This window comes from Crocodylus porosus, unplaced genomic scaffold (genome assembly GCF_001723895.1).
Source record: "Crocodylus porosus isolate Cpor-Errol unplaced genomic scaffold, CroPor_comp1, whole genome shotgun sequence".
Classification (NCBI taxonomy): Eukaryota; Metazoa; Chordata; order Crocodylia; family Crocodylidae; genus Crocodylus; species Crocodylus porosus.
Window position 1 is genome coordinate 14,782,778 of NW_017728918.1, and position 21,684 is coordinate 14,804,461.

Below are 21,684 nucleotides of genomic sequence, written 5' to 3' on the forward strand. Positions count from 1 at the left end.
TATCTTGCTGGGATCCTATGACCCCAGCTGACTTCCTGCCCTTTGGGCAGGGGGCTGGACTCGATGATCTCCCGAGGTCCCTTCCATCCCTGATGTCTATGAAATCTATGAAATCTTTGTACATCTCTGATTAAAATGAAACAATTTTGATTTTACCCTAACTTCTTGTGCTAATATACCTTATCACTGTGACTACTAGTAACATATGGACAGAACAATGGCATTTTGTCTAAAGGCGTATTTTATCTACTCAGTAGAGAGTTCTATGAGGAAGATGATTTAATATCTAATTCTAAGAGTGCCTTCTTTTTCTTGTAACAATGGCATACTGCTTGCAGATCTCCTATCTATAATCCTGACCCCAATCTCATTTAAGGGAATGGAAAGACTCTCATGTACTCAAATAATTATATTAATGTTTATTTTACAGCAGTAGGACATTTTTATTATTTATTGTCCTCTGATGTTCTTTATGCTACAGTAGCACATAGACACCTCCAACATGATCAGGACCTCTATTGTAGTAAGCACTGAAAACACCCCCCCCTTAAAGATCTTCATAGAGCTTCATAGAGCTTACAGTCTAAACAGATAGGAAAGAAAAGAAAAATGAGCAGGAACCTGAGACCCAGAATAGGGCAGAAATATCCCAAGGTCACACAGCAAGCCAGCAGGAAGTCACACAGCAAGTAGAACCAGGTCTCCTTAATCCTAGCCTAATGTCTCACTGACTTTACTATATGCCACACTCTGGTGACTCATTCTCTTTCTGTCTCCTCTTCCCCACCCTATTTTAATGAAACAGTTTTTCCCCACACTCACACTGCCCCTCATCAGCTCTTTCAATTATGAACCTATCAGAGATGTTATAATTCACAAGGAAAGCAGAATGGGTGGACAAGACAAGCAGGCAGGAAAGTGCTGGGGAAAGGACTGACCAGCTAACCAAAGTAATAGGACCTTTCTTACAGTCTGTGTAACACTGTCCTATCCTACAGCAGCCATCACATTTTTTCACCCGTGTAGCAGTTACCAGATGCAGATAGTTTCCTACATACATCACTGTAAATCAGTCCAGAGGTTTCATTTAGTTCCTAAGTGCTGACTAAAGGACTGATTGTGCTCAGCTTATTGCGTATAGAATGAGCAGCTTAATGTGGTAGGGCTGCAGCTGGAATGGCTTCCTGGTACTAGCACATCACATCCGTTTCTGGATCTGTAACTGTTGCAGGAAACCGTTGTGTTTAGAAGTGATACCAGACATATAGTGGCTTTGACTTGTGAATGTAAAGTTGCAGTCACCATAATTATTATTCTGCTTATTATTTGCTGGTCATGTCCAGGTACTGGTGTATTCAGCATGCTGTGGACTACTTGACACATCTTAAATCAGGATATATACGTATCAGTGACAGGTAGCACAGTTTGATTTGAATGAACTCAAATTCAGTTGTTAAAAAAATCTTAAAAGTTCATGATTTCAGTCCTTACTCCAACTTTTGGTAGAAAATGTGATGCCTTTTGGGGCAGAACAGTAAAGATTCTTGTGAGTTTTCACCATTAACCTTTTCTCTCTAACTCTGAATTGGCTGATTTTATTTTAGACCCACACTGTTTTTAGAACTAGAGCATTCGAGTTAGACACATGACTCCTCGTAACAATGACAACTTGTTCTTAACTGATGCTGTCCTACAGTTCAGCTAGCGCATCTTAGCAGAAAAGAGACAGTGACATTCGGTTCAGTCAATTAGCATTGGAATAGCCTTAGTAAATGCTGTTCTAACTGACAATGACTAAATTCCTAACAATGGAGACCTATTGTAAAGCAAACATAAAATGTAATCTAGATACGTAGCTTCACGTTGTGTACATACAATATGGGAAAGAGTGCAAGCTTCAGGCAAAACCCTCTGTTACTAGAAAAATGCACAAACCAATTTATCAAATTGATTAGTGATAGGTGGTATAAGAATTGCCAAGATGCACTGAATTTTCAAAGATTACAGTGAAGATTTAGCTTCTTGCTCCCCTTTTTTGACAGAGTAACATAGACCTACAACACTGAAAATTTGTGTGGGGGGAGAATGTTTTGTGATATCACTTGGAGAACATGGTAAAAGGAAATAAAGCTGCTACTTGCATGTCATTCATAACAGCTAATGGAAACTACAGTATTTCTTATCAGGTAAAATTCACCACACTGGAAGAGTTATGGATTTAAACCAGGGCTTCTTTAGGTATTACAGCAAAGGTAAATCCTGAAAAGATTTGAAGATGAAGAGGAAACTGAATACACAGAAGGCTTTTGGCAATCAAGGCACAGAGATATTCATAGACAAGTGATCATTCAAGATGTGCATCCTGATGAGGAAAAATGATGAAATTTGATAGGCAACAAAGGCAGATAAGTAGGGAGCATCCACTCCATGTGTGGAAGCCAAAATATACAGGAACAATGGTCAGACTGAAGAACAAAAAAAGTGATCCCTGTGGCTGGGATTTTTTGTACAGCTAGGAAGAGAGGTTATCAAACAGGGCACAGACTAGGTGCCTGTAATCAAAGTACATAATGATGAGAGCTCTGCTGAAAAAAAATGTTACTGGGAAAGACAGGAACAAGACCAATTTTCAGACATATGAATCAGCAATCTGGGTGTGAGAAGTGAGGGCGAAGAAGGTGCCTGAGATAAGGTATTAAAATGAGGGTGTTATCAGTAGGAAAAGAGAGCTAGCAGAGCTTCCTAGGGGCAGATTAAGGGTTTCGTTTGGGCCTTGTAAATGTGTGAGTTCATTATGAGATGCTCAGGAGACAATGCCAGACTGGTTGACTGTTTAAGAGAAGCAGGTCAAGAGCAGAAAAGTAGATTTGTAGGATATCATCATAAAGATGGCTGTTGAGGCACTGGGAGCAGATGAGATCACCCAAAGAAAGAGAATGATATACTCTTATTTCCAGGTACAAGTGGTGCAATTAACTTGCAGTACTGTCTGCTGTAGTACCATCTGGTGATTCATAATCATGCTACAAAATGGCCTATAGTTGGACGGAGGGTTAGAACTCAGGAATTTCTATTTCCCAACTTTGTTCTCATTTCCTGAGTCTGAGGTAATGTTTTCTGCATCAGATTGTAAAAGGAAATCAATACAACTCACGGCAAAAAAGAAGAAGAAGAAGAAGCTGGAACAAGCACATGGCTGAGCATTTGATGAAAATAAAGGTAGGCCTTAGCAAGTCACAGAGAGCAAGTGCACATGAAAAATCCTGTGCATGCTATACGCACGGGAAGAGGCAACATACTGTTTAGCACCTGATAAGGAAGAAGGTGGTGAGGGATATGTATGTACGTGTTTAACAAGCCACAGTTAAAATTCACTTCAGGATGTAAACTATATATATTAAGCGGTTGTAATGGCAGATCCAGCAAGGAGAGCTCTCTGTTTTAAGTGCAATTTCTTGACATACTTTATGCTCAGTAGATTTATCCTATAATCTTTACAAATAAGCTCCCCATTGCTTCATCTTTTGACCTTATGGAAAAACCCTTACAGCCATTTACAGAGCATTTATCTTTGTTGTTTTCATTTTCTTCAAAGCACGAGAAGAACAAATGAATTCAAATGAATGCTGCTTTTTGGTTTGCTTGTTGTTTTTTTCATGATGACTATGAAGGTTGCTATTTTTTATATTGATGTGGGGTGGACAGGGCCCCCATTGGGGCTATTGAAATATTTCAGGCCTCACACTGGAATAGAACTAATCAATTGTAAAATGCCACAAGCTTTGCTTGCAAAGGGGCCATTTCTGTCCCCAGTTACAGCAGTCTAAACATGGCAGAACCCCATTACCTAAAGTTACTCCATATTTGCACCAATGGAGAAAAAGATCAAATTTTCAGCTTGAATTTGTTTTTTAAAATATTTTTTCTCAGGAAACAAGCAGGCTCTGAACACAAATACACCATCAGGATGACATTAAGAATGTTGTGCTCTTATATAACAGATTTCACCTATAATACTCAAAGCACACTGTTAGGTCAGAATAGGATCATTGTACAGATACCGAAGCACAGATAGACAGGTGAAGTGGCTTGCCTAAAGCTATGTAGTAGGTCAGGGAGAACAAGTCTCCCTCTTTCCAAACTAGTACCCTATGCATTAGACCAATACTGCTAAAAGATTAACCAAGATATCCCAAAGCACCAATATAAGTTAGAAATGGTGAACATTTTTTAAAGGCCTCATAAACAACAGTTAATTATCAACTTAATCAGATACATTAATCCTGATTAAGATATAAATTAAGATTTAGGCTTTCAAGGGAACAGCAGCTAGGTGGAATACATGTCGTTTGAAATGCTAACAACTGTATGCAGGCCCTCATTAAATCGACTATTTTGCAGAGGACTGCAGAACAGTAAATGTTATGCTTAGCTTTATGGAGGGGAGATCACAGGAACAACAGGCTACAAAGATTTATGAGGTAAACTGGTTGAAATACTAATTAAAAATCAAATGATAGAATATGCAAATGAAAGTGATTTGATGAAAACTACCCAGGATGGCCTTTGGAAAGCCATCTCCGTGACCAGCTAGAGTTAAGGTTAGAAGCATGGAGATGAAACACTTACACCAGGTCAGTTGATCTGCTTTCCCAGGCTGTAAATTCTTTAAAATAGTTTAATACTACAGCTGTCCAGGCCTTCTCATGTTGTTTCTAATGGCTCAAAAGAGATGACCCTCATTCTTGAGAACAAGCTCATTCCTAGTCCAAAATATCATTTTGTCCCAGGGGCACAAGACCAGAAAAGGGGGAAGCCTCATTCAGAGGCAAACCCCAGACCATGGTAAAAGGAAAAGAAACCCAACAACATACCTGTTGCAGGGGCTGGGAGGAGCGAGCAAACACATGGTGGGAAACTGCCTGAGCAGTTTGTCAGCCGCGCCCATATCCAGCTGGGGCTGGGTGACGTCATGAAGAGACGCCACCTGGCGAAGATAAAAAGCAGCCACGAAAGCGTGGGAGAGGAGATGCTGAGGACCGGAGGAGTGGTGGGAGTCTGCGAGGTGGAGGGCATCCAGCCACTGTGATCTGCAGCAGCGGCAGCAGCAGTGGCAGCAGCCAGAGCCGTGGAGGATCTCTCAGCTGGGGAAGACTGGTAGGGGTCAGAAGCAGTGACAGGGAGACCGGCAGAGGCAGCAAGAGCTGCAAGGGATCCACGTGCTGGCGGAGACTGATGGAGGATCAGCAGAACCACCGGAGAAGTCAGCAGTGGCTACAGCGAGAACCAGTGTAGGAGCTCCCTTCAGAGGCAATGGGGGCTGTGTCTCCAGGGTGGAGGCAGCTCCTGGAGGAAAGGAGACAGAGACCCCGGCTGGGGTGAAAGCATAGACCCCGACCCAGAGGGCGCACTAGCCTAGGGGCGTTTGGAGTGTTAGGGGTTAGGAGAGTATAGGACTCTCCCTATAGGCACTCCTTTTCCTTTTGTTCTCCCTGTTGTTGTGCTTCCTTAGTAGTCGCATGGTTAGTTTCCTTAATTTGTTTTACATCGGGTCACTACAGGGAAAGGGGCTATGGTGAAGGTATTGTTTGTGTTTCCCTTTTAGGGTTTGTCTATTTTAGTTCCCTGGCAACAGTAGAGTGGTGGTGCTCTTAGTGCCAGGCTAGGGTAGCAAGGATGTTGCCCAAGGGTGAAAAGGAACCACAGGAGAATGCAGTGAGGGCCAACAGCATCAGACACAGAAGGCCCAGGGTGCTGAAGAAGACAAGCCCAAAGGCTGAGAGTTACCAAACCTTCCAGGTCCGGCCAGGGTCCAGGGCGCTCATCTACAAGAGGAGATGTGGGGACCAGGGATGATATCAGCAGGGGATTGCCGCGAAAGATTTGGAGGCCCATCTCAAAGGTTGGCATGTGGCCAGGGTGTAGGGGAGGTTGGAGCCCCATGAACGTCCGCCGTGACATATGACCGCTCTGGAGGCATCCTCAAAGGGGACTCCCTCCACTGAAGGATCATTCAAAGTCATGGCAGGAAAGTTTGGGGGTCACCCTGAAGGGAGCCGAGGAACCCTCTGGGATCTGCACGAAGGTCCCTGGTGAGCAAGGTCAGCAGCTCAGACAAAGGCGGCACAAGAGCAAACCATTGCGAAGAGGCGGGCACACATTTCATTATTGGTGTCTCATTTGTTCATTTCTGTGCCCAGTTGAACATCCAAATATTTCCTTATTCATTTTGCACTGGTGACTTATGGTCTAGTTTCCTCCCTGTAGTAAATGGGAGTAAGGGACACTTAACTTGGCTTTGTGGACACGTAGGTATTAGATGTCTACATAAGCAATGGGGATCACGGAACTGATGATAAAAACGTACCAGATATTTGCATTTGTAAGTTGAAACTATGAAAATGCTCAGATTAAAGTTAGGGAAAAGTCCGAGAATTCTTGAAGCTCAAAGCAGAACTGGAGAAGTTTACCTTCACTCATCATACAGCATCAACACTTTATTTGTGGAACAACAAGCATGTTCTTGGATAAAAGTCTCTTTTTAACACCTCAGGAACACTGTGAGGGACTCTCATTTTTGCCTCTACAAGATCCAGATAGTCTGCTTCACAACTTCGTGTTCACATATTCGAGTTACTGCAGTGAAGTACTGCAACATCATAAAAATTTAAGAGGAAAAAATCTATAGACTGACTAAATCCCTTCCACAGACTGTAAAGGATTATCTCTGTAGCATACACACTAGGGATGTCAGTCCAGCTCCAATTTTGGAGCTGGGCCTTGGCAGCAGGCAGCTGCTGGAGCAGGGGACAATGTCCCATCCCTGGCTCTAATCAGCAGATTGGGTCAGGGGCCGGGAAGCAGGCAGTTGCCCAGGGAAGCAACAGCTCTCCTGCCCCTTGCTGCCTGTGCTCACCGAGAGCAATTTGCCTCGGTCAGCTACATACCCCTGCGCCACTGTGCATTAGCTAATGCATAGTAAATCTACTACCTGTATTTAGTAGAAAAACCGTGCATTAGCCTATTTTGATGCACAGTAGTTGCTGTGCATAATTACATAGTGACACTTTACTGTGCGGTAGATTAGCCTTCTGTGCAGTAAAACATCTCATGTAGAGGCACCTGCTGAGTTGAATTATTTTGTTCTATCCAGTTATCATGAACCCAGGTGCCAAGAGACCTTCCTTGTAAATATTGTATTTAAACATTATTTAAATTGAAATTGCTTCTATAGTGTTTAAATGAACATTTGAACATATATAAGGCCTTGTGTTCTCACAAGTTACTTTAGTGATTCATTTGTATCTTAGTAGGTTCCTATTGCACAGGCAACTGCACAGGCATAGATAAACAAAATCCCTGCTCCAGAGACTATGAGATGCACTTTGAGTACAGCAACTGCGTATACTGAAAAATAGGCAGGAAGGTGTGGGGAGGATGAGGGCAACAATGAGATCAGGTGGTTTCATACGTGAGTACTATGTCCTGCTTAGTGTTTCCTTGAAAACAGGTCTTGTTTGGGATTTTTCCAGGTATTCAAGTCAATCAGGAGCCCAAGCCAAAAGGGCCCAATAATGAGACAAGAGTGAGTGCACTGAATGGGAAAAAGATTTTAAAATTCATGCATAATTACATTTATAATTTGCATGCACATTTTTGGCAATGAAACACACCAATCAGGTATTTCATGTGTAAATGAGCCGCTTAACTGGCTTGAATACAGAATCAGGATAACTGCGCATACATGCCCGGTGCTTAAACAAGGACACATTTTTGTCCTTGAAACTATGTCCAGGTCTATGTAGAAAGCAAGCCTTGCAACACTCTGTCTTTCCAGCTCTCTCCCCCTTTTTCATATGTGAAAAACAGTTTTAAAGAGAAATGTCACATAGTTCAAAATGAATGGAAGTGCATCCTCATATCGACTGTCCCACAGAACAATGGCCATCACTAGCAGTTTCTAGGTTTTCTTTATCTTGGCTGAAGTTTCATATATTGTCCTGTCCCTTTTGAATGCCTGGCAGGAAGATCACATGCCAGGTCTCTTAACTTCTAAGCTATATTCACAACAAATGCTGAGGGTCCAGTCTGCTTAAGTATCTCTCTAATTTTGCTCATCACGTGGGTTTCATTGCACATACTTCACAGCATCCAGGCCCCAAAATTTTAACCTTTATGTTCCAAATGCTAGATTAACCCCCAAACAACTTAACTTTCTTCCCCCTCGTGGCCACTTCTACAGATTCCATATCTCCCATTCATACTGCATGTATATATGTACAGGCACATATGCATGCACAGACATCTGTTATGTTTACCGGAAGCCAAAGGACAAATCTTTTTACATGGGTTTCTAGCTAAATTCTTGCATAATTAAATTCTTGCATAAATTCTTGACAGTAGTATCACTGACTCCTAACTCTTGCTATATTTCAGTGAAATAGAATTATTTACATGTTTATTTTCAGCAAGTGGAAGGAATAGCTCCACCAATATTTTATTCCAAGGTATCATGTCAGGAACCTGGGAATGGAATTTGAGAAATGAGTGTCTTTTGAGATGTTACGTAATTTTTATAAGTTCATTCTCACAGATCAATGATTTGTAAGATTTGATATGTTTTATCATGTATTTGAACATGAAAACAAGATATTCCCTTTGACTTGTTAACTCTGTTAAAAGGAATTTCCACCGATATAGGATGCTTTGACTCAATAATGTATTTCTCTGTAGAAACGCTCTCAAGGGACTAACCCAATATATGCATTTGGACTGGGAGAAGGTCAATTCAAACATGGACTGAGAGAAACAGGTTCATTGTAAATCATTCTGTAAGGAGAAATGATGTGTTTTGAAATATCACTCTCTTTGTTTTCTCTCTGTATTCTGGTCTTCTTCCCAGCATTTGGTGAGAAATATATGGCAACCTAGGTGTCAGTTATGAGTTAAGACAGAGGTTGCATTCTGACTGGTACAATATTATCAACCCAAAGCACTTTCAACACTGTGACTCTCATTTCTCCAGAATCAAATCTGCTTTAGAAATCAAAAGCTCTTAAAACTATAACTGAGGTTATTTTTCCCTCCTCTGCTTCCCTTTAAAGCTTGTCTGTATGAAGCCTAAGGAAACTAATTTTAAAAAATGAAAGCTGAAAGTGTCATAGACTCTCATATACTTCTCATAAATTCATAGGATTCCCGAGTTGTTGGTTGTAGCCATGTTGGTCTAAGGGCATAGGCAGACAAGGTTCTTTGGGTAGATGTGATATCTTTTATTAGACCAATTAAATAGCTGGAAAAAATGTTCTTTGCAAGCTTTTGGGCACAGATACCCTTCTCCAGGCATAAGACTCTCAGGCTAGGGACAGATATTACACACAAACTGGTTTAAGTGATCAGAAACTGGTTTAAACCTGTAACAGAACATATGGTCAGCGTAAATAAAGTGGTGTGAAAATGGCTGAAACCAGTTTGTGATAAGCCTGGTTGAATATAGTATTAGACTTAACTGATTTGGGTCAAACCACTTTATGCAATGTCTGTCCCAGACCACTGACATTAGAAGGAGAGTCTTCTGCAGCTATTTAGTTGATCTAAAAAAAGATATCACACCTCCCCAAAGAGCCTTGTCTGCCACGATTCCAAGAGCAGATCCTTTAGGGAAACCATGACATATCAAGAGTCCCTTTTATATTTTATTATTACTACTGCTGTGACTTTTATTGTTATAGCAGCCTCTATGAGCCCCAACTCAAGTCAAAGGGCTAGGTGTTGTACATGCCTTGAAAAGTTTCTAATTAATTTTGACAAAGCAAGGAAAAGAGAAGAAACAAGATTATTTTCCCCATTATACTGGTGGGTACCTGAAGTAGGATGAAGTTACATGACTTATATGGAGGAAATCTGTGATAGAGGCAAAAGACAACCTATGTCATATGGGGTCCAGTATACTGCCTTAACGAAAAGACCATTTCCAAACTTATCAAATACTTACGGGTACTTTCATCCAAGCATCTTTGAAACTCATTTGCAGTGAGTTTGCAAGACCAGAGACTTTATAATTTCTCAACTTCAGATGAAACTCTTAAAGGCTTTGCTTACAGATGAAATTTATTATGCAATTTCCATCATAGTTTATGACATTTTGCCTAAGAAAAATCTCTTAAGGATTTCTTTTACCTTTGTTTTACATCTTCTTTTTTGAAATTGCATTTCTGGTAAGTCTCACTGTGCACTTTCCAGCTAAATCAACTGCACTTAAATTGCTGCTTTCATAATTGCTGTAATGAAGCTTACAGGGCTAGACCCACAGAAGCCAGCAGTGACATGAGGTATGAATTTGATCGTTCGTCAATATGTAATAAGAAATGTACATGAGGAAAGGAAGAAATGGTAAGTGCAAGTATAAAATTAAACAGTATTTCAAATACTCAGGTTTTAAAAATGAGCTGAATTACCTGCATGCAAACATAATAACTCATAAGAAAGCTTTTAAGATGAATCCATACTGAAGTTGGACTACATTACTCCTAAGAACACCTATGCAATACAGGTACATCCTTGCTTGCAGAATGCTAGTAATGCAGCAGTTTCAACTTGTCCAGACCATACTGCAGACTCTAAGGGACTAAAGCACATTTGTTCTTTACCTGAAGGCACCTAATATATATTTGTTACAATAAAGATATTCTGTTTTGAATTTGGAGAAGAACAATATAATTTTTAAATTAAAATCACCATGTATTGGCTACAGCATGATGATTTTTTAGGGTCAGCTGTGAGTTCATTAGAGTACTAACTGGCAACATCTACATGTGTGTTTTGCTTTGGAATAAACTTATTTGCTGTGGAGTAAAGTATCACCATCTAAATGTCAAAGGTATAAGGCCACCGTAAACTAATTAATGCCACCGTAAGATAGTACTTAACGATGGAATAATTTGCTGAGATTAAATGCACATGTAGATGCTAACCGAGAACATCAATTGCACCCAGCAGGTGGGGGCCACCACCCACAGCCCAGGGTAGAGCAGGGCAGGAGCAGCCCTGGTGTAAAGTGCTCCACCTTGGTTCAGATTGCTGCTATCCTGGGGGCGTGTATAGATGCTGTGCCCGGGAGTAGTTTACTGTGGCTCAAACTGCTCCGGAGTATATTGCTTCAAATGAATTGCACATGTTGACACACCCACTAATTACATATCATGATCCATTATGAATCCCATCTCTACAGGAGAGTCCTAACATTCAAGTCTTATCAAATTATTGTTTTCACATAGAAACGCACGGGGCATCTTAGAGCATGGAAAAGACACAGCCTTGGGAATAGAAGATGAATAATCTTGTTCTGACATGACATTAATGAGAGGGCCATGAACAAACGGAGCAAGCGGCCAGATCCTGCAACCTTTATGCACATATATAACCTTAAGCATGTGAATAGTAACACTGGAGTTCAACAGAATTACGCTTCTACTTAATGAAAAGTACGGGCATAACTGTTGGCAAAGTCTATAGCTATAGCATAAAACTAATGGAGCTAGTCACATAGATAAAGTTCAGTAAATGTGTAACTGTAGCATAGGGTTGGAAGAGAACTCCTGAGACACTGAGTCCATTCCCCTGCTATCTCAGAAAAGATTAACTTTTTTGAAAAGAACAATTGCTTCTTATCTTTCACTTGTTGTAGGTGCCTATGAGAGTACTAGATTTCACAGGTGATATGGAGAAGCTGGTTGATATGGCTAGTTCTTAAAGTTGTGATAATGCTGGTGTAGGGGAGGAGGGAAGGAAGATTTCAACTCAAATGTATCAAAGAAGGCTTGTTCCATAAGGGGCAGGCAGGTGACAGGATTCCAATGGTGGTCACTCTGTTAGCTTGTGCGAGGGAGTAATTTTCATCGTAAACTAATCTTTACCGTGTCAGAGTCTCAGTGTCAATTTCATCAGTGGCTCTTGCTGTCACTACTATTTTCCTCAGCGGCAGTAACTCTAGCCCTGCTATTAGCCACTGCTGGGCTTTACTTGAGCAGAGCCAGTGTCTTTGCTTGAGAAGTCACAAAAGGGAAAGAGAGAAAGAGTAATAAGGTTAAATTTATTGTCGGAAGAGGCTATGATGGTCAAATCAGCCAAATCTGAACTGACCTATTTAGACCAGAAACGATTTTGATCAGAGTCTACACACCAGCAAAAAAATTTGCTAACTCTGGCTTAACATCCTAATCTGTACTATATGATCAGAGGAAGCTAGGGAAAATTAATCCAAATTAAGTAAATGTGTGTCTTTAAAGAGCACTAAACCACTGTGTGGATGCACTTATTCAGAATTATAGTGGCCTTAATTTGATTTAGGACAGTTTATATTGAATAAATGGCGCACGGATCTACTTGCCTTGATAATAAACAACTCAGCTGGAAGTGAAGCAAAGTCAATTGATTTAAGGTCACTTTAATTCTAAATAATAGCATCCACATAAGTGTTTAGTGCTGTTTAACTCTTTCATGCGGTTTAACCAATCCACTTTACATTTACTAAGTACTTAAGATTAATTTTCCAGTGCATCCTCCCATAGACAACCCCTATTTTAAACTGCTTATTATAAATAAAGACTTCTCAATCTATTCTTCAGCTTCCTTCACTGTAGGTTCCACTCCCAGGGCCAGATAAAGTTTTCATTTTCATAACTGCATACAGAAGGGTTCAGAAGCCGTGGGAGACTTTCTGCTAGTCAGTAAGCCCTACACTCAGTTCTGCTCATCTGTTACACAAATGCAATTCTGCTATAATTCTGTTATCCTGTATTCCATGTCATGTGTGTAACGTGTGTGCCTGTATAAGTAGGAGATATTATATTAGCTCTATAAACATTTTTCCTTATTAAATCATGTTAACATACAGAATACTATGATATACATCAAACAGTCAGATACTTTGCTGTATAAAACACTATCATATAAAAACCTAGGGGAGGGAATATATAATCAAAGCAAGGAGTACTGTGCAAAAAAAGCAGAAAAAAAATAATACTTATCTGGCCCTCCATAACTCAGAACAATAATGATTCCTTAAGAGATCATCATTAATCTCCTGTGATATCCTCAGCAGCCTCCTGAATACAAGAGGCCATTGTTTTTTCTGTTTAAAAATCTTTTGGCTTTATCACAATCAACACAGTATATTTGCAATCATGAAAAAGAGCCTGAAGCTTTGCTAGATGAAGCATATCAGCTTGTTCTCCAATTTTAGAAAATTCTATTTTATGGATATCACAATTGCATTGAAGAAGCAGAGTTGCTGCAGAGAAACTGGATGAAAAATAAGCATAACTATCCTGATGAAAAGACTAAATGATGACAAAACATGGTCCTTTTCAAATAATTCAGAAAAAAATGCAATAAGGTGTCAAGGTTCCATGGGGAAGCACTCAGATCTTACCGTGATGATAGCTGTGTAAGTGGGTAGAAAGATAAATATCCTCTTTTATACTTCAGAATTTGAAACCCTTCTCCATCATGTAAAGCAGATCTTTGCCTTGTACACAACCTCAAGAAACGAGTAAATAAAATAAATAATGACTGACCTTTCATCATCTTACTGCAATTCCCAAACTTGCAAATTACTGGCTCTAGTGTTACTTTGTTACATTTTGAGTTAATGGTGTAAAGATGTATTTGCCTTGATACTAAACAATTTTCATACTCTCCCTCTATGTTTTTATTTCCTATGTTTCATTCCCTTTCATTCCTCTATTTTCGTTCCCTTATTTATAATGGGTAAAGTCTGCAAAGTCATTTGACAAGACCCAGTAAAATTTCAGATTTTACAAGTCTAAGCAACAAAAGCACCTAATTTGTCCTCTGCATGTTTAACACTGTAAAATGGAATAAAAAACCATTAAAGCTCTCCCAAGGGAATCCTCTAGATTGGAGATCTCAATAAGATCTACATAAGTAATTTGGGATTGGTGAGCAACACTAGACAAGCATCTCCCAGGTGTACTTTTCCCATACTACCAACTCCTGATCTTAGAAGTCTGTTATTTTGCTGATAATGCTTTTTCTTAGCTCCCATGAATAAAACAAAATCAAATAAATAAATAAGTTAAGAGACAAAGAAACAGAAGAGTCTAGAAAGGCATGAAATAGAAGAGAACATTGGCTTACCCTGAGCCACATCAAAATCAGTGGATGGACTCCAGTTGGCTTGGAGCAGACTCTGAGGGCCCAAAATGCTTGCAAGGTTTGGAAGCCGATCAGCTTTTCCAGAGAACACACACAGACATTCTGAAATTGTTCTGAGGGTTCACATCCAGCCCCTTTCCTGTCTGCCCTGTCTATAATTTCCTCTCTCACAGGAAATTAAATATACAAATGCCAACTAAAGCCAAGGCAGCAAAATAACTAAAAGCAGCAATGGCTATTATGTAAGGTGCCAGCTTAAGAGAGCACTCCCTCCATTATGCCTGGCAATATTAAAGGGAGCAAAGAAGAAGCTTACAAGGTTTAACAGGGTGATAACAGAAAGAGGGCTGGGAGGGAATCAGGTAGAAGATGCAGTAAAACCAGCAGGAATGTACTTTCTACTGTATCCCGTTGCTCCAGAAGAAATGTGGCAAATCATAGTTGGGTCAAAGAGAGCAGATCGTTTATAATGTAGTGGGTCAACCTCAACAGGAAATCAGCCATAGCTGTGAAGTCTCATCCAACAGGATTTTGGAAGGGAGGAGCTCATTGAGGATCTCTGTGGGAACATTTGATCCTGAGGACATTATAAAAAACAAGTGCCATTAGCAGGAAGAGAAAGAAAAGCATTAGGGAGGCTTCAAGGAATATGAACATCTAGTCAAGCATTGGTGGGTTCAAGCTACATTGAAAGTCAGTTTGATTTTGCAGAAAGGCTTTGAACCTTGATCATCTAAGTCTATCACCACTACCTTTCTAACTAAACATGTCTATTTCCTTAGGTAAAATACACCTTCTGGGCATATCCAGTTGGCCATGCATGTGGTTTCCCTGGGGACAAATACAAGTGGCACATAGTTATTCAGCTGCTACTTGTCCCCAGAGAATGCCCTACCTGTGCATTCTGACACACGGCAAATTACCCCGGGTGGAGTAGGGAAGTCTGGGCCTACCACCTGGGCTGACCCCAGCAGCCTTACCCGGAGTCTTGGGGGTCTCCTGGGGGTGCAGGAGGTAGCAATCCAGTGCACCAAGACTGGCCAGCAGCCAGAGCATGGCTCTGGTTGGCCAGGATCTGGTTTTAGGTGGGACATGCTGAAACCATGTGTGCCACCCCACTTTTTTTTGGTCACATTTTTTTTAGATACCAGGACTTCCCAGTATCTAATTTAGTCTCTGCACTGCAAATATGCAATGTGCAGAACTGCTTTCATGTGCACCGTGTGCATTTTGCCATGCTTCAAGAAGCTTTTGAGATGACACAAGGTGCATGTGCACACTTATCTAGATGTTCCCTCTAAGTTGTTCCAGTTACCAAGGGCTGCACCTACACTGCTCTGTGCATGTCCTTTCACAGCATCTGATAAAGTGAGCTCCAGCTCACGAAAGCTTACATTATATATGTATATATCTACATATAAATTAGTCTATAAAACACAAATATACCCTGCATCCTTGGGATTCCATGGGCAATTCCACTTGCTAAATGCTGCTGAAGCTCTACAGCTGATAGAAAAGACCACAAGAGAAGCAACTCATTAGAGCCCACTGAAAAACTGCTGTGCTTTATCTACCTCCATAGAAGCACAAAGCAGAACACTGCCACTAAGTTGGCTGCCTCTATTTGTTCTCCATGGTACTAACTTAAAAGGGCTTTACTATCTCTCCATTTTCCCCCCACCCCCTGAGGAAACCTGATCATCTGTTGCTCCTTCACCTTCACTCCTTTTCTTGCAAGTGTCAGCTTTGTCAATCATAGAGAGATGATCCAGCTCATGAAAATGTGTGACAGCAAGCAGAGTTTGTGCTCTGACCTTCAGCTCTCCTCTCTGCTGTGACAAACAAGTTTCATTTGGCACTGAGAGAAATCCGTTTATTTCCAGCAAAATATAGCTTCTTTCTCCCTAGGAAAAAAAATGTATTTTGTACCCAACTGGGGAAATGCAATAATATCCTGGTTTCACTTTACAGGGAAACTTTTTGTTCATCTGTAGACATAACTTCCTTCTACACAGGTAAAACTTGCACAGGTCATTAAAGTTTGAACAAGAATTCTATCTGCGAGTTAATCCTCACCTATCCGGTTCTGATTTTTTATACAAAGAATGATAGAAGTGAAGCCAGTTGAAGAGTAACAGAAAATTGATTCTTTTGAAATAGAAGTGTTGTGTTTGTTTTTGTTACAGTTGTGCATGGTCTTGTTATTTGCTATTGATGAGTATTCAGATTTTCTCTTTTTCAGCAAGCCCTTGCAGTCAAGGATGATTGTCTTCCATGATAGTTTTATCTGTGTGTCCAAACATGGCTGATGAGGCCTATCCAGGATTGACAGACTCTACTGCAGCTCAGACATATGTTTCTATGTGTGGTGTGTGGGCTGGATTCTTGATTCAGTCCACAACATGCCATTTCTGCCATTCCTGCTTTTTCATCTCCTGTTGTTGTTGTGAGGTTCAATGTACTGCAATCCCTGCAGCAGTCTCTTCCTCTATTTGGTGTAGTCCTGGGTGATAGTGTTCCATGAGTTGGCTTCAAAGTTGCATTTTTTTTAAGTTGGCCTTGAGGACATCCCTGAAGCACATTCTCTGCCCTCTTCTTCAGCATACACCTTGGCTGAGCTGGGAGAATAAAACTTGCTTTGGGAGTCTGGAGTTAGTCATCCAGATGACATGACTGGCTCAACAAAGTTGATGCAGGATGATCTTTGCCTCATTCCTCATGGTGTTTGCTTGCAGAATGCTAACATTGGTGCACCTTCCCACTGGTTTTGGTGGATCCAGAGTCTTTCCACTGGATTGGGATGCTTTTCCACAGGCAGTGTTGATGGTATTTCTCCAACTACTTTAGATGTTTCCTAAATGTTGCCCATGTCTCAGCTCCATGCAGCAAGGCAGAGGTCACAACCGCTTGATAAACTGTGAGCTTGGTTTCAGATCTGATATCACAAACTTTGAACATCCTTTCCTTCAGATGTCCAAAGGCTGCCCTCACTTGCACATTTGAGACAGTGTTTGTTTTGTGGTCAATGTCAGCCTTTTGTGAGAGATGCCTTCCGAAATACTCAACGTTTTCCAGAGTCTACTGTGGATCTAGATTACTGGATCTGGGGACTTTTCATTAGGAGCTTGTTGATGGAGGACCTTAGACTTCTGAATACTAAACATCAGTCCCATTTTCTTGTTTGCCTTGGTAATGGTCTGCATCTAAGTGAGCATACATTACAGCATCATCAGCATACTGGAGCTCAGTTATTGAGGGTGAGGTGGTTCTGGTTTTCACTTGGAGTCAGCTGAGGTTAAACAGCTTCCCATCCATTTGGTAGTTTAGCTCCACTCTGGCTGGAAGCTTGTTGGTAGTCAGATGTAGCATCATGGCAAGGAATATTGACAAGAGTGTTGGAGTGAAGATGCAGTCTTGCTTAACTCCCATTTTAACCACAGAGGGATCTCTGATAGTCCATTACTGAGAACCACCACTTGCATACAATCATGGAGCAGGCAGAGAATGGTGACAAATCTGGTGGGCATCCATACTTCAGAAGAATCCTCCATAATACTCCTCAGCTGGCAGAGTCAAAAGCTTTCATGAGGTCAAAGAAGACCATGTAGAGATCCTTATGTTGTTCCTGGCATTTCTCATTCACCTGGTGAGCTGTGAAGATCAGGCCAGTTGTGCTTCTTGGTTCCCTAAACCTACACTGAGATGTTGAGAAGAGGTCTTCAGCAAGCAGAAGGAGACAGTTCAGAAAGATTCTTGCAATGATCTTTCCTGTGATAGACAGCAAGATGATCCCTGTGTAGTTTCTACAGTTGGACATGTTCCCTTTTTTAAAAATTTCCAAAATCATGGTGTCCTTGAGGTTGTCTGGGATTTCCTCATCATTTCAGATCCCTAAAATGAGGGCATATAACTGTGCTGTGAGTTTCTCAACTTGGAGATTTCCACAGGATTCCACCTGCTCCGGGTGCCTTGTTGTTCTTCATCCGCTTGATGGCTTTCATCACCTTAACAAGGGTTGGAGGGATTCTGAGATCATCTTTGATTGGTTGTTGTGGGATGTAGTTGAGAACACTTTTGTCAACAACAGCATCTTGACTAAGGAGATCTTCAAAATGCTCCTTCCAACAGGCATTGATAACTCCCCTTTCCTTGATCAGGTCTCCTCCATCCTTAGGTTTCAAGGGGGTTGGTTCCTGAGTTCTCAGCTCTAGTGCAACGGAAGTAATCGTGCATATCATGGATATCAGCAAGATGTTGAATTGCCTTGTATTTCTACCATTTGTTCCTCATATTATGGGTCCTCCTTTGGACCTCAGCCTTGGCTCATTGGAGAATCAAGTTCTTTTTCTTGGAGTTTGTGTCATTTTGCCAAGCACAAAAGCACTTGCAATTGACAAACTCATGGATCTCTTGGTAATTCTCATCAAACTGGTCTTGATGTTTCCTGATAGAGAGTTCAAGTGTCCCTTCACCAGCACTGATGATAATGGCCTTGAGGGCACTTCACACACTGCTGACATGTTGTTGATTGGAATTCACTAGTTTTTCACTGAGGCACTGGTGGAAGAGGTCTCACTTGCTTGGGTCAAGTCCTTCCACACTGATCTTCCATCAGCATTGCTTTTTCTGCATCCATAGTTTGAACGATATAAATGTGACAAGTCCAGCAAACATCATCTCCTAGCATAGCTCGGGTGATACAGACATCTTTGTGATCTGGGACATGGGCAAGAACATAGTTAATCAGGTGCCAGTGCTTTGATCCTGGGTGTTGCCATGATGTCTTGTGCCTGTTCTTGTGGTGGAACAGGGTGTTGGTAATGGTGAGTCCACATTCCACTCATTTGGTCAAGAGGAGGATGCCACTGATGTTGACATGTCCTTCTCAAACTTGCCAATGGTTCCATTCCAGAGGTTAGATCCCTTCTAACTCTGGTGTTAAAATCACCAAGGAGAATAAGTCTGTTTCTCTTTAGAATGTCAGCAAGAACTTGATCAAGACTGGGACAGAATTCCTTCTTGGTTTCATCAGCAGCATCAAGAGTCAGGGCATATGCAGTGATGACAATAGCATGTTGACTCCATGCTCATTGAGTTGGTTTATGAGTTCATTTTAATGGCAAAACAAACTTCATGAAGGCATCATTCTCCTTCCTGCTTATCCTTCCAGAAAAAGGTATAGTTGCCTCCACTTTCTTTAAGCTGCAAGTCTCCCACTCACCAGGTTTCACTCAGTGCAGCTACATCGATGTTGTGCTACCTGAGTTCATAGGCCATGATTGCAGTGCAGTGCTTTGGGAATTCACTATGGGTTGCCTCTGAGTCTCCTGATTTTCCAGGTCCAGAAAATTATTCTGTGTTTTCACTGGTATTTTCAACTGCAGTAAAAGTGACCACAATGGATGTGGTTATTCGGTCAGGAAGAAGATAGATGGGCTATGTTTACAGCACCTTTTCTAGTCCCCTCCCCATGTGGGGTGAGCAGAGAGGGTCCTGAAGAGGGCTGCTAGTCATAGTTTTGAATGTAGTGAATGGGAAGACAGAAGTGCCTCCCCAGGCCAATACAGATTGTCTATGTGTCCAGAAAGCTCATATATAGGGGTGTATCTGAATTTCCATTTTTCCTTAAATCATAGGCATCTAAGTGAAGCACTTCCATTATCTCCTGCTTAGGCACCCTTTTATTCAGTTTGGTTCTCATCTGAAGTAGGTAGGTCCAAAATTTCAGTTCAACCTTCTCCACCCAGCAGTCACCTAGCCTTGGAGACAAATATATTTAATAGGTGCCTCCTTATTTGATCTAAAAGTTCTCTAGGCTCCTGCATAGCCCTGTAACTGCCTGGGTCTCAGTCCTTAGCTCTTGTCAAAGCCAAATCAAGATCCATAATCTATTTGGAGAGACACCTAAGACCCCTAAAGTGCCAAGGGATCTAGTAGACATGGTCAGAGAACCTACGTCTGGGGTGAACTAACCACTAGGCCCTTTTGAAAATGGGGCTTTGGTATTTTCCCAAACACACTTCTTATCTAATGTTTTTTTTTTTTTAATGTGGTGCACAATCTGGACACTTATAATAACTTAGAAGGACTCCACACTGTGCCTGGGCCTGGGGCTTGGGCTGGGGCTGTGATGGGGGGTGGCAGGCCCAATTCAGCACAGGGTCAGAGCTGCAGCCATGGTTGCAATATGCATGCAGGACCGCTTTGGGGGTCCTGCATGCATATTGCAGCCCCACATGCATTTGCTACCTGACCCTATCACCTCAACCTTGTCTGCCTGCACACTGGTAGGATCTCCTGTGCAGGGCCATGTCATCTGGCCCACAAAGCTTGGAAATTTGGAGGTTGGGGAGCACAAGTAGCTTTCTTTTCCATCACTCCTATCCCTCCCGCCCATATTTATGGATCCCTGGCAAGCCCCAGGGGTGGATCATGTTGCTCTCCAGGCCAGATCTGGCCTGCAAGCCGGAGGCCTGAGAATCCCTGCACTATATCAAAAGGAAATAAAATGCAATTCAGTAAATAGTCCACTTCAAGTTTGTTCTGGTTTTGGTCATTTTAGTAGACAAAAGGAAGGCCTTTTTGCTTTTATTTGCTTTAAATCCATTACAGACACCCCTTTATGCTTAGCCTTAGTTTGCTTTTTGGTTTGTTTTTTTTTTGCATCTTCAAGAAGGCTCCTCAGGTGGAGTTATAATGAGCATAGCTGTCACAAACAAAAGTAATCTCTGACTCTTAACACACTGTTTATTGTGCAGCTGGTGACAGCAACACAGGAGCTAATTCCTGACAACTGAGACCTTAGTAACTAATGATAGCGAACCTAACATTTTACTCTTGCTTTTAACAATTATCTAATCAGAACACTCCAAAAAAGGGATTATCGTTAAACCAGGAAACAACAGACTGGAATGTGTGAACAGCTGGAAACTAACTGAGGCATGCTACAGCATATCACCCTGGAGTTTAGGGTATTTATAAGAATATTAACACCAAGACAAATTTTCATCTGCTAATTTCAGTGCTCCACAATTACCAGGAACTCTTAGATTTTTAAATTGATACCAGCCGGTACAGGAGACATCAGGGACATGGTACTCAGAATGTATATATATACCAATATGCATATGAATATGTAGACAGATATGCTTATCACTAGCCTTTAAGCCATGGCAGGCTTAGCCCAGCACTCACAGATGCAAGGTGACTAATGTTAGGCATCTAAGCCTGGATTCCAACGATTCAATAAGCCTTGATCTGTTTTTTGTAAGTGCTGAATGTGTAAACTTCCATCTGGCACCTCTTGAAAGCAGGCACTTCAAGATGAATGTTACTACTGACATTTACCCTTCCTTAGGCCCTAGATATTTGCTCATCTGACAAATCTCATAGCAGCCATTTTATTGGAGTCAGTGGAACTACCGACATGACTTAAGGAACTGGCTGAGGTCATTGCAAGTCCCCTGGCACAACTTTACGAGCACTCGTGGTGCTCTGGTGAGGTAC